The following is a 14251-nucleotide window of genomic DNA, read 5'->3' on the forward strand; positions in this document are numbered from 1 at the left end:
GAGTATTTGTTAAATACAATCAGTGGCAATTGTTTAATATCACAGCTGACTGAGGAGGTGTTAATGGTTACAGCTAACAAGAGGCTAACCAAAATTTTTAAAAAGAAAAACTGGCTAATGAGATATCCATAGGGGCCTTTGAAAAGCTTCAACATATTCCTGAGAATCTAGAAGCTCATATGCATTTTCAGGACTGTGCATATGCCCAGGAAAGACTGGAGAATGTCCTACTCTCTCACCTCTGGTTATCTTGAGTCTCCACCTGAGCAAGGAGTAAAGGATAAGATGGAATTGTAGACCGTCTGCCAGAACACTGAAAACATAACTCAACACACACACACACAGCCCTTAAAAAGGCTGAAAGATTATAAGTTCAAGGAATTTTAAGGAAATCTCTGTCTAGTCATTAGCTAACCACTAAGCTAACTGAATAGAGACTTCAGTGGCCACTCACAACAAAGAATATATATTTTACAGAATTAGTCCAAAAAGTCACTAAACAAACAAATAATAGCAACAACAACAAAGCCTGGAAAAGACAGAGAATCTGATTTCCAGAGTTGACACGTTGCATTATTTACAATGGGCAGTTTTCAATAACAATAGCAAAAAAATAGGAGACAGGCAAAGAAATCGGCAAGCATGGCCTAGACAAAGGGAAAAATTAGTTTACAGAAAAACTGTTCATGAGAAAGTCCAGGCATTGGACTTACTAGGCAGACACTTAAATCTGTTCTCATAAATATATTTAAAGAACTAAAAGAAACCATGTCTAAAGAATTAAAGGAAAGTATGAGAAAAATATGTCACCAGATGTAGATTATCAATAAAAAGATAGAAATTATGCCCAACTGGAGATTTGAGCAGGCAGAAGATTTAGTAAACTTAAAGACAGGTCAATTGAGATTGTTCAATATAAATAACAAAAATAAAAACTAATTAAAAAAGTAAATAAGCAGAGACCTACACCATTCTATGAGGCTCACATTATCCTGATATCAAACCAAACAAAGGCATCATAAGAATCAGATCAATATGCCATATAAATATAGACCAAAAAATCCTCAAAAAAATACTAGCAAACTGACTTCACCAACATATAGAAAGAATTGTTTACTTTGAATGAGTGAGATTATCCTAGGAATGCAAGGTTGGTTCAATACAAAAAACAATTAATATAATACACCATATTAATAGAACAAAGTTCAAAAAATCACATGATCATCTCAATAGCAGAAAAAATACCTGGCAAAATCCGACACTCTTTCATGATAAAAACACTCAACAAACTAAGAATAGAAAAGAATCTCCTCAACTTATAAATGGTATCTATGAAAAACCCAAAGCCAACATCCTATCTAATGGTGAAAGAGTGAAAGTTTTTCCTCTAAGATCAGGAACAAGATATCAGCTCTTGCCATGTCTCTTCAGTACTGTGCTGGAGGTTCTTGCCAGCACATTTAAACAAGAAAAAGAAATAAAAGCCATTCAGATTGAGAAGGAAGAAGTAGAATCATCTCTATTTGCAGACAGCATGATCTTGTTTATAGAAAAAAGTAAGGAGTAGACTAAAAAGATAAATTAAGACAAAAAATTGAGTTTATCAAGATTACAAGATACAAAGTCAGTATACAAAAATTAAATATAATTCTATACACTTTGAACTATCTGAAAATAAAATTAAGAAAACAATTCCATTAATAATAGCATCAGAAAGAACAAAATACTTAAGAACAAATTTAATAAAAGAAGTGCAAGACTTATACATTGAAAACTACGAAACACTATTGAAAGAAATTAATGAAGACATAAATAAATGGAAAGATATCTCATGTTCATGGATTGGAAGACTTAATATTGTTACAATGGTAATACTCTCCAACTTGATCTGAAGATTCACTGCAATCCTAAATCCCCAGCTGGCCAAAACCCCAGCTGGCTTTTTTGCAGAAATTGACAAGTTGACCCTAAAATTTATATGTTAATGCAAGGGCCCCAGAATAGCCAAAACAATCTTGAAAAGAAAGAACACAATTGGAGGACTCAAAGTTCCTGATTTCAAAACTTACAACACAGCAACACAGTAATCAAGACAGTGAGGAAGTGGCATGGTGATAAGCATAGGGAACAATGCAATAGAATTGAGAGTCCAGAAATAAGCCCTTACTTTGATGGTCAATTGATTTTTGACCAGAATGCCAAGACTATTCAGTGGGGGAAAGAATAGCATTTTCAACAAATGATGCTGGGATAACTGGATATCCACATGCAAAAGAAAGAAATTGGGTCCTACTTTAAGACCATATACAAAAGTTAACTCAAAATGGATGAGAAACTTAAACTTAAGAACTAAAACTATACAACTCTTAGAAGAAAACACAGGAGCAAGTCTTCATGGCATCAGATTAAGCAATGTTTCCTTAGATATGACATCAAAAGCATGAAATAAAAGAAAACTATGGATAAATTGGGCTTCATCAACATTAAAAACTTTTGTGCTTGAAAGGACACTATCAAATAGCAGCTCTATTCATAATAACCAAAAGGTGGAAGCAACCCAAATGTCTATCAACTGATGAATGGATAAACACCATCTATTTTAGCAAATAATGCCTTATTGGAACACAGCCACGCTCATTTGCTTACATATTATCTTTGGCTACTTTCATGCTATAGTGGCAGAGTTCAGTAGCTGCAACAAAGACTGACCACGTCATCTGTAAAACCTAAAGTATTTACTATCTGGCCCTTTTCATCAAATGTTTGCTTACCCCTGCTCTAGAATATATGGTCATTTGTGAGGGATTTTGAAATAAAATAAAGAAAAAGAATAATAAAATCATTTTTTTCTGAGTACCTACTATGCTCCCAAACTCTACTAAGCAAGAAGTAGTACAGCATACACTTGCTTAGTCACTGTATGATCTTGGACAAGTTCTGTGAATTCTCTGAGCCTCAGTGTCCTCATATCTAAAATGGGAACAATAATAATCTCTGCTCCATTGGGTTACAGCGGAGATTGAGTGAGGTAATATGTATTGTGATGAGTTCAATTGTTCCCTTCAGAAAAGATATGCTGAAGTCCTAACCCTCAATATCTCAGGATAGGACTTTTTTTTGGAAATAAGGTCACTGTAGATGTTAAAAATGAGATCATACTGGAATAAGGTAGGCACTTCCTCCAATATCACTGGTGTCCTTATAAGAAGATGGCCACGTGAAGACACGAGGAGAATGCCATGTGACAACAGAGGCAGAGATTACACCTCGGGCCACCAGAAGCTAGGAAGAGGCAAGGAAGGATCCTCCCCCAGAGGCTTTTAAGAGAGTTTGGCCTTGTCAGCACCTTAATTTTAGACTTCTAGCCTCCAAAACTGTGAGAGTACAAATTTCTGTTGTTTTAAGGCACCCAGTTGGTGGTATTTTGCTGTGGCAGTCCTAGCAAGCCAATACACATGTGAAGCTCTTGGAACAATACCTGGCTTGTGATAACTCCATAATCCATGTTAGAAATTATTCTAGATGTCTTTACCTCATTGCTTCTGTTAATCTTTAAAATAATTTCATAAGGTGGGTATATTAGCTGCTTGGGCTGCTGTAACAAAATACCACAGATTGGGGGGCTTAAACAACAGAAATATTTTTCTCACAGTTCTGGAAGCTAGAAGTCCAAGATCAAGGCGCCAGTACGGTCAGGTTCTGGTGGCCGATGGCCACCTTCTCGCTGTGTGCTCACAAGGTGGAGAGAGAGGGAGGAAGCAAGCTCTCCAGCGTCCCTTTTTATAAGGACACTAATCCATCATGGGGGCTCCACCCTTATGACCTCATCTACACTTAATTACCTCTCAAAGGCCTCACCTCCAAATACCATCCCATTGGGACTTAGGGCTTCACCGTGAGAATTTGGGGGAACACAATTCAGTCCATAGCAGGAGGTATTATTAACTCTGTTTTTTATGTATGAAAATGGAGTCTCTGTGATTAATACATAAGAAAAAATATAAAAGGATGATAGTATTAAAAGGAGATTTCTGTAGATGTGTGACTTCCTCGTGGATGTTTTTGCACATGGCCATGTATGCTCCATAGCGACACTGGTGTCACAGGCTCTGGAATCAGACAGCCTGAGTTCAGTTCCACCTACTGCCATTCACTAACTCTGGGACCTTGGGCAAGTTACTTAACTGCTTAGAATCTCAGTGTCCTTACAGTTGAGGATATTGCCAAATGGATGATTCTTAACCTCATGGAGTGGCTGTGAGCATTAAATGACAATATACATGTAAAAGGGTGTCCCAGAATGCCTGGCACAAAGTAGATATCGAATAAAAGTTAAAACTTAATATACAAAGATGTTCGATGCAGCTGAGATTATTAGAACAGATTCGGAAAATCTCAATATCCAACAATAAGTTATGGTTCATCCATATTAAGACATGCTATGCAAGCATAAAACAGAATAAGATGGATGTATGTTGACTTCCTGGGTTCTTTTCCTGTTCCTACCTCCTGTGTGACTTTAAGCAAATGATTTAACCTCTCTGGGCCTCAGTTTCCCCATCTAAAATATGTAAATAAAAGCAGTATTTATTTCACAGAGTTGTCATGAGGTTAAATAACATATAGTTCATACAAGATGCTTAAAATATTCCCAGGCAGCACATGAGATATATTAATGATTATTATATTATGATTTCATTTGCATGGAAGGAAGGAAGGGTAATTGGCTAATTTCTAGAAAGAGATATAAGAATCTGCTACTAACTGTTATTTCTGGGGAGTGAGACCAGGAAGGAGAAGAGAGAAAGGCTTCAACTTTCCCCTTTACCCCTTCTGTGTTATTGGAAACAAACCAACCCTCAAATTATTAGCTGTCTCTTGTCTTTCTCATATAATGAAGAAGAGACCCAACGGTGGCTGAGTACTTTCTTCTCCTGCCAGGCAGGGCTGCTTTTCAGCCAGGAACCTGAGTACAGCAGCTAAAAATTTCCATTCCCATGGCAAATAGCTGCGTTTAGGTAGGGGTTACTCCTAAGGTAAGGGTTAACTCCTGGACTGCCGGTGGGCCTCTGGGATGTTGATTCAGGGTGACTCTGTTTTCTTTAGGGTCCTGTAGTCCAGGTTAGTAAATATTTTGACTCTCACTCTTGGTGCCAGGCACCGAGCTCAGGGCTGTGCACCCATTGTATCTGACTCTAAAGAACTCTTCAAGGTATTTATTCTCATTTTCCAAGTGATGAAGCAAACGTTACTTATTACTTGACTTGCCCAACAGCAAACAGCTCATCAGCGGAGTCTCTCTGGCTCCCAGGGTCACGCTCCGTGCATTATGTCTTTGCTTTCATTGGCTCACGTTGCCTCTCTAAAAATATTCATGAGATCTGCTTCAACAAGCTATTTTCAAAAAGTTTGTTTTACCAGCTTTGTAGTGCTGGCTTGTCTCAACAGGTTTAGCAGTTTCAAAAGAAGAGCAGAATTATCAGCTCTGTGAATAATTAACGACTCGAGTTTGGTCTCTGGCCTAAAATTGACCGCAGAGTTTCATTATTTGCCCCGAACGGAAACAGAAGGAAAATTTCTCTCCATCAGCACTTCTCAATGCCTGGAGAGGTAGAGAAGCCAGAAGAATCATTCTCACTCTGTTCCCGCTCTGAAAGATGAAGTCCCTGCCCCAGGTCACGGGGGCTGAACCAGGCTTGAAGACTGGGACTCTACTCCATAGAAACCGCACGTGGTTTTGGAGATTACATAGTCTCAGGTTTGTCATTATTAGCTGTGTAACCTTGGGCAGTTACTCATTCCCTCCCACAGCTTACTTCATCACTTGTAAACGGGGGCGATAATATTTATAGGCACTAAGCTAATATTCTGCAGTGATATTAGCATTTTTCAGCAGTCATTAACCAATCCAAATGCTGCACACGGAGCTGCAGCAGAGTGCTGGAGGCCCCAGCTCTGCAAGCATGTCCTTGTTAGTGGAGATATCCCTGGGGGTCCCAGGGCAGTGGCCAGGGGGCCAGGAAGATGGGCGTGCAATGGTGGGGAGGGGTGGGTTTCAGGGAAGCAGGTATTTATCAACTGATATAAAGTGTTTCAGTATTTTAACAACTGGTACAGCTGTACAAATGACTATAGGATGAATCTGGGTCCCTTGCAATGTGAGTTTGCATTTCTAGGGGATGTGCTTGGTCCTGTGGCTAAACTTTTTTCTCATATGATTCCATGCAATCTCCACAACCACTCCAGAAGGTGCTACTTCAGGCCCATGTTTTCAGATGAGAAACTGCCTCTCTCAAAGTTACAATGGCTAGTAAGCGATAGAGCAATGATCCAAATTCAAGCTGACCAGTAGCAGAGCCTGACTCCTACCTACAATGGGAGAGAGAAGGAAATCCTGGGCAAAAAGCAAACTGAGCTGAGAACACAGGTAGGAAAGTGTGAATAAGAGAGTTGGGCTGTAGGACGATTCAAATGAGGAATAAAAGAGCTACTAGACACACAGAATCCTTGGGCAAGAATGACATTAAAAACATTTATCCCCCCGCACTTTACAAATGGAATAAAACGTTAAGAAAAGATGAATCTGCGTGCAGCGTAGATAGAGATTCTTTTGCACTGTGCTTATTCAAGCAATTTTGAAATTATGCCCAAATAAAAAGTTAAAGTAAAAAATCAAAGTCCTTTGCACATGGGGCTCCCGTCTTCCGTAGCTCTGTGTCATCTCTCAGTTGGATTGTTCAGTTTCTTGCCTTCAACTCATTTTTCAGAGTAACAGGGGCCACTGAAAAAGATCTAAGTCTAATATTCCACCTCCCCAACTTTCAGCAGCACTGCACAAATCTGAAGAGAAGCCTTTACGATTATGTGATTTGGGAAATGCTGGCAAATGACAGTGAGTGTAGCTACTGGAAGTAACTGTAATGTGGCAGGAAAAGCATTGGCCCAGGAGTCAGATAACTGTGGACTGAAACTTATTTGGTCCCTTTCGCAGCTCAGCGATCTTGGAGGAATCATAACTTCCTCTGTAAAATGAGAATCTCAGTGCCCACTTCCCAGGTTATGCTGGGGATTCACTGAAATACCATTTGTAAGATTCCAACCATGAAGTCTGGCCTACAGTATGTACTCAAAATTAAGAGAAATAAATATTTTATTTCTCTTTCACTGAGGCTCAATTTCCACACCTGTTCAAGGAGAATAGTAGTACATAATACGTGAAGGAGAGGGTGCCAAGACCAAATGCGATAATCTGTGAAAGGTGCTTTGGAAATGCATCACATTACAAATGACTATTGTCATCACTAGAGATGACCAAGGGGACTAAAATGTCCTCTTGCCCCTAACTACATCTCACAATTGAATGTCTCCTTCTGTCTTTATTACTTTCAAGTTTCTTCTGACCCTTTAATCTGATTTCTCCAACAAGCACACAACTATGGAAGTATTATATATACCTCTGAACAGGATTCATATTTCCCTAACATGCCTAACCCAGGGCTGTGGAGGCACCAAACACATGGTAACTGGCATTTCCCAAGTAAGGGCTAAGGATGTAATAGGCATTAAAATTTAAGGTTTTTCCAAGGTGATGCTGTAAACTGGTGAAAAGAGAAGGCTCTGGGTATTGGCTCTCCTTCCCAGAGAATCCTCAATTTTGAGATTTCGACTGATCAGAAAACACATTCACAGGTCTGGAGATTAGGGTGCAGACATCTTTGGGGGGCCATTATTCTGCCTACCACATCATCTTACTACAAGGCATCATGGTACAGTTAGGAAATGTTTGGCAAAATTTTAGTTTCAGGTACATGTATATTCAGATATATACATATATATTTCATACATATACATACACACACACATAGACATATATGTGGGCATTTAGTTGTGATACACAGTGCATTTCTTATTGCAGGTCAAAGTCTGAAAAATACTACTCTAAAGCCAGGAAGGAAAACCTTAGTGTATTTAGGAAAATAAATCTAGGCCTGTGAGGGTGGAATGTCCCCTGCGAGGGGGAGTGATAAGAAGTGAGGTTGGCAACATCAGCAGAGGCCAGATTGTACAGGCCAACAGGCCACCATAAGGAACTTAGATTTAATTCTAAGCACTACTGGAAGCCACTAAAGGGTGTAAAACAGTATGCTGAACACTCTGATTTACATTTTTAAAAGAAGGATAATTTTGGATACCTTCCACTCCTGCCTTTCTATTGTTTGTTCATAGATTGGACTCTAGAATTCACCAGTCTGATCGAACAACCAAGTGCTTTGGAGAGAATTAGAGTGTTTGTAACAGAATAAAACTGGTAAACTGGTAAACTGGTAAAAACTGGTAAAAAAAAAAAAGTTCTTGGAAACACCAATGAGACTAGCTCAAGTGATAAAAAATAAATCTCTCATAGACACTCAAACACTATACTACTTTTTACCTATGAATAAGTAAATATTTTCAAACACTTGAGAATGTTATAAGCATTACTGTAAATTGGCACAATCTTCTATAGAGGTCCATATGGTCGTTCCTATCAAATTTAAATTTTGCATAACCTTTAATCCAGAAATTTCACTTCAGTAATTATATGCTCCAGAAATACTCACATATATGCCAAGAACAGGTATAGCAAGATGTTTGTGGTATCATTTATAATTTGGAAAAATTGGGTATGATTTAAATGGGCATCAATGAGAAAATGCATAAATAAGAAACAGAAGCTTTTTACCATGGAATACTCAACAGATGTTTAAAAAGAATGTTCTAGACATTTGATGTAGTAATATAAAATAAAGTTGATTTATTGATGAGTAAATAAAGGGGGGGCAGAGTAATACGGGTAGCATGATCTAATTTAAAACACTGGAAAATATATGCAGATGAGCATATCTGAATGTTAATAGAAAAAAGTCTAGAAGGAACACACAACACATCTAATATTGATAACCCTTGGTTAGAGTGAACAAGGTGAGAGAAGGCAATGGAGGATGTCCTTTACTTTGAGTTTACATACTTTGGTATTTGAACTTCTTTTATATTAAGCATATATTATTTTTGAAATATTAAAAAAAGTAATAAAATTACATTAATAGAAAATATTCATCGTCTTAAAGGCACGCAGAGAGAGGCATTAACCCGGGAGGAGCAAAACAGTTATAGCTTCATGACGATATGAATGCCTGAGCTTCCCCTCTTAGGTTGTCAGGTTGGGTAGAAACCAAAGATTCAGATGGAATGATGCACGTGGCTTGGCTTGGTGTGTATGTGTGTGCACGTGTGTGTGTGTATGCTTACGTGTGTGTATCCACATATATTTATGATTTTCTCCTAAACTCCTGGGGCCAGATAGTTTGAACCATTACAAAACCAAAGGTTGCACCATCTCTGACCATCTTAACACTGGTTAGATTTGTTTGGCTTAACCAGCTCCAATCTGAAATTCATCTATGAGATTTTGGATTTGAGTTATGAACACTGGGCAAAACTGAAGAAGAGAAAATGGATAAAGACAGCAACCAATCCCTGAGCATATACCTTTGTGCCAGGACTACTTCTGGGGGATTTATGTATATTACCATGAACCACAACCCTGCACGGTAGATGACATATTATTCCCACTTTACAAATTAATACACTGCAGCTTCCAGAGCCAGGTGAGGTCATCTGCCCAGGTGGCAAAGAAAGAACAGGTGCTGGGGTGACAGCCCAGGGCTGACTCCAACACTGGCCCATGTTTTCCACCATGCCTCTCAGCTCCCTCAAAACACAGAGAGGGCAGCCTCAACCCTCACCATATTGGAACTACTCGGCCATGCCTACAGTTAGCTGAATGATGGTGCTAAAGATAAGAGAACACTTTTACTGTAGTAAAATTAATATCCTTTCAGAGTTTCCAATAATGTACCCTAGTTGGCTGAAATTTATACCAGCACTATGAAAAAGAGAAAAGGAATTACTAAGCAATTTATAGCATTTGTTCTCATGCCCCACCTCCCCCCAAGCCATATACCAAAGACAGATGAGGTTTTACTCCTAAAATAAAGGGTTGATGAGATGGGAGCAGAATTATGCCAGAATCTTTCTCTGATAAGACCTCTCCCTACCTGCTTACCTCTCCCCAGGAAACCTATCCTGGACCCTTCCCCAGCCCCAGCACGTGGGGTTAGCTGCCAACCTCCCCTCCCCCAACCCCTCACCAATGTCACCATAATGCCTGGTGCCTGCCTATTCTCTATCATCACACTTTTATCACAAGGTATTGCACTTACTGTTTGCCCATCTGTCTTCCTCAGCAGAATGTGGGCTGGCACCTGGAGCACAGGGACCACATGGCGTTCCTCCTTCTAGCCCTAGTGGGTAGCACATTGCCTGATAGGCCTCAATGAATACTTAAAGAATAAATGAACACAGTTCTAGACAAGAATGCCATTTGGAATGGCAATGAAAGCAAAAGGGCCTTGCAGAAAAGTATCTCTTAAGGCTTGATAAGACCAACTGAAAATAGTCCAATTCTTAGCTGGGGGAGAGAGGAGGAGAAATGAAGGAGAACATGTCTTGTGTAAAACTATTCTGTATGGGGGCTGGCCCCGTGGCCGAGTGGTTAAGTTCGCGCGCTGCGCTGCAGGCGGCCCAGTGTTTCGTTGGTTCGAATTCTGGGCGCGGATATGGCACTGCTCATCAAACCACGCTGAGGCAGCGTCCCACATGCCACAACTAGAAGGACCCACAACGAAGAATACACAACTATGTACCAGGGGGCTTTGGGGAGTAAAAGGAAAAAAAATAAAATCTTTAAAAAAAAAAAAAAAACTATTCTGTATGATACTATAAAAAATAAACTCTTTTTATAAAAAGTACTAAAATTGATGTCCGCACAAAGAACTGCCACCATTTAATGCTTCATGGCTTTATGAACAACCTTGCTCTTTCTGAAATATAAGAAGAAACAGACTCCGCTGGAAGAAAGTAGACTAAATCTTGCATATCTATTGAGATATAAGAGAATTCTCTCCATGGGCTATAATGTATTGGCCAAGAGTACAGCCAGGTAGCAAAGAGAAATGTACTCTAGAATGGAAAAAACAAACAAACAAACAAACAAACAATTGGTGTTCCAAAAGCAAAACTGAAAAGTTAAAAAAAAAAATTCTAAACACTCTTTTTCCAAAACAAAGGAAACACAGATTAATTTACTCCTATCATTACCTTTTTCCTCATCCATGGCCCAGATTTGGTTTCTAATATGAAAGATCAAAACAAAATTTGCCAGTTCAAGAAAAAAAGTTTTGTGTGTAGTCCCTACTTTTCACAATAAAAGCACTCCCTGAAATTCAGTCATCTTATTATTATTATTATTTCTTTCTTGGTGAGGAAGATTTGCTCTGAGCTAACATCCATTGCCAATCTTCCCCTTTTCTTGCTTGAGGAAGATTAGCCCTGAGCTAACATCTGTGCCAATCTTCCTCTATTTTTTATATGTGGGATGTCTCCACAGCATGGCTGATGAGTGGAGTAGGTCCCCACCCAGGATCGGGATGGGGATCCGAACCAGGGAACCCAGGCTGCCAAAGTGGAGAACACAGAACCTTAACCACTCAGCCACAGGGCTGGCCTTATTAATATTATTAATTTTTTTAAAATTTATATATTAATTTTTTACATAAGTGAGGTGTAAGACTATGGCCAAGGAATCAGTATTAATTAGTACTCATTAATTACTTAATAAGCAGAGCAACTAGGAACTTCTATAACCTTGTCAAAGGATAAAGTTGCACTTGATGTTATCATAGACTCCTGATGGAGTTGGTGCTCCACACACAGAAGCATAGATCCAGGGTCCTGGCATAGTAAAGAGACCCACTCAAGGTCATATATTATATTCGTAGCAGAGCTATATGTGGCAGAGCCAACCAATATGGCCACCATGCCACACCTGAGTGCCCCATGATGCGCCTGATTTACATGACCTCATGTAAGCCAATTAACAGCCTTAGGGAGTAGGCACCCCTAGTGGCCCCAATTTTTAGATAAATCAAAGTAGCTTAAGAAGGTACTAACTTGCCCAAGGTCACACAGCAGATCAGCAGTTGGAGTCATGATTCAAAGCAGGCCAGCGTGACTTGCCGTCAGCCTGAAGGGGGAAAGGAAGTGCTCAGCCACAGGGAAGGTGGGGGTAATTATAGGAAGGTCAATTACTGGGCTTGTCAGTGTTACTCACGATGAGCACGTGAAATCCCTCCTGGCTGAGAGTTGCCCGTCCTCTTGCTCCTGCGTCTTCTGGCCTCCCAGGCTCACTACCTCTAGAGCTACTGCAATAAGAGCAAAAGCAGACGTGCTATTCAGATAACGCTTCAAGCCACATGTTGGAGCAGAATAACGTCCTAAGACTTCTCCATGGCTAAGGAGGAGGGTGGGGTTGCCAAAAGGGTGGGTGTGGTCAGATGATCTTTCAGTGGAGAACCCTAGCCTAGGGCTTTGGAGACCAGCATTTCTGTTCCAGGCCAGAAGCTGTCATTTGTTAGCCATGTGACTGTGGACAAATCATCTCATTTCTCTCAGCCTGTTTCCTCAACTACAAAATGAAGATATTAGCACCTATCCAGAAACACTGGATTCATTGTGATGAATAAAATAGGACAGCGCGGGCAAGGTGACCTCATCATTGTTAAAATGATTACTGCAATATCCCTTCTTATCCTCCCTGGGCTTTCCAGCACCTAGGACCTTAAAGGTTCCCAGGAAACATTTGGTGAATTAATTAGTAAACATAATAAAATGTATAAACAAGTTAAATGGTTCATCTACTAATGACCAAAGCTCGAGAAACATTTCAGGGGCAGGCCCCTTGGCCAAGTGATTAAGTTTGCGCACTCCGCTTCGGCAGCCCAGGGTTTCGCAGGTTCAGATCCTGTGCATAGACATGGCATCGCTCATCAGGCCATGCTGAGGCGGCGTCCCACATGCCACAACTAGAGGGACCCACAACTAAAATATACAACTATGTACCAGGGGGATTTGGGGAGAAAAAGCAAAAAAAATAAAATAAAATAAAATTTCAAATACTACAGCAGTGGCCAAACAGCTAAAGAATCAACTGGAGTTACCTCTTTCTTATCTTACCAAATTCTTGTATCTAGCTAAGAAATTCTCTAAGACTAAAGAGAAGACCTCTTTCTCCCAGATAGTAATTTTATTTATTTTGAATAAGGCTTTTGAATGCACAATATCCCAGATTTTCTCTAGCTAATCATAAACTGATCTGGGCCTTATGTGCATTGTTTCGTCTTGTGCTCACAACCACCATTTGAAGTACATACTATTATTATAGTCCAATTATAGTATTATATATATTACATATTATTTTACAAAAAAACTGTAATTCAGAGAATTAAGTGAATGGACCAATGTCACAAGCCACATTGTAGAGAAGAAATAAAGTTTCTAAGCAAATACACGATCTCTCCCAATGTTATACCACCTTAAAAGGAATCAGAGCCTCGGGTAGAAAAACCCGGTAGTTTTGATGCGGGGTCGGTGAGCCAAGGAGTCGAAAGAAAGATTTCTTAGACTCTCAAGATCTGGCAGTAGTGCTCTTTTATTTAGAGAATAGTGGAATAGCATGGGGACAGGACCCATGGGCAGTCAGAGCTTCTGCTGCCGCTGCTTCTGATGCCCTCGCTGGCATGGGGACAGGACCCATGGGCAGGCAGAGCCGCTGCTGCTGCCCCCGCTGGCATGGGGACAGGACCCATGGGCAGGCAGAGCTGGTGCGTGGGGACAGGACCCACGGGCAGTCAGAGCTCCTGCTGCTGCCCCGAGTGGAGGGTTAGGGCTAATTTTATAAGGCATAGGTATATGATTCATCTCTTTACAAGACAAAGGAAAGAACATGAAAAAAAGTTAAAATGGTATCAGTGCGGGTGGGGTCTGGTCATTGGGTGATCCCATGACTTTTAGACAAGAATCAAATCGGATTAAGTAAAGGTTAGAAAGGTTAGACGCCACCACCCTAAACCAGTTACATGAGATTGCCAGACAGCAACCAACTTAAGTTCTTGCCTCTGGCATTGACCAAGAGCCTCTAGAGATAAGACCATCCCCCCCTCTTCCTGGCACAGAGAGGGAGGCATCTTCACAGATAGAGGTTTCCCTTAGAAATGTAAATGTTTCCCAACAAAGGGGCAAACAAATTCCACTCCTTGGAGCCTGAATCTCATCTGTAGTTTTAAAACTAACCAGCCTAAAAATCCTCATCATA

General features: G+C 40.1%; 1 protein-coding gene across 6 annotated transcripts in view; it reads right to left on the reverse strand.

Moving 5' to 3' along the window:
• The window catches only part of LRATD2 (LRAT domain containing 2), a 70113-nt gene that overhangs the window by 47299 nt on the left and 8563 nt on the right, over positions 1 to 14251 (reverse strand). For 4 of the 6 annotated variants that reach the window (XR_011543181.1, XR_011543177.1, XR_011543179.1 and 1 more), the window contains exons 3-4: positions 12212 to 12302; positions 12052 to 12124 (exon numbers count right to left, since the gene is read on the reverse strand). The gene's annotated coding sequence lies outside the window, so the exon portion shown is untranslated. The remainder of the gene's footprint in view (positions 1 to 12051; positions 12125 to 12211; positions 12303 to 14251) is intronic. The other 2 variants (XR_011543180.1, XR_011543182.1) reach the window with 1 other exon arrangement.

This window comes from Equus przewalskii, chromosome 8, assembly GCF_037783145.1.
Source record: "Equus przewalskii isolate Varuska chromosome 8, EquPr2, whole genome shotgun sequence".
Lineage (NCBI taxonomy): Eukaryota > Metazoa > Chordata > Mammalia > Perissodactyla > Equidae > Equus > Equus przewalskii.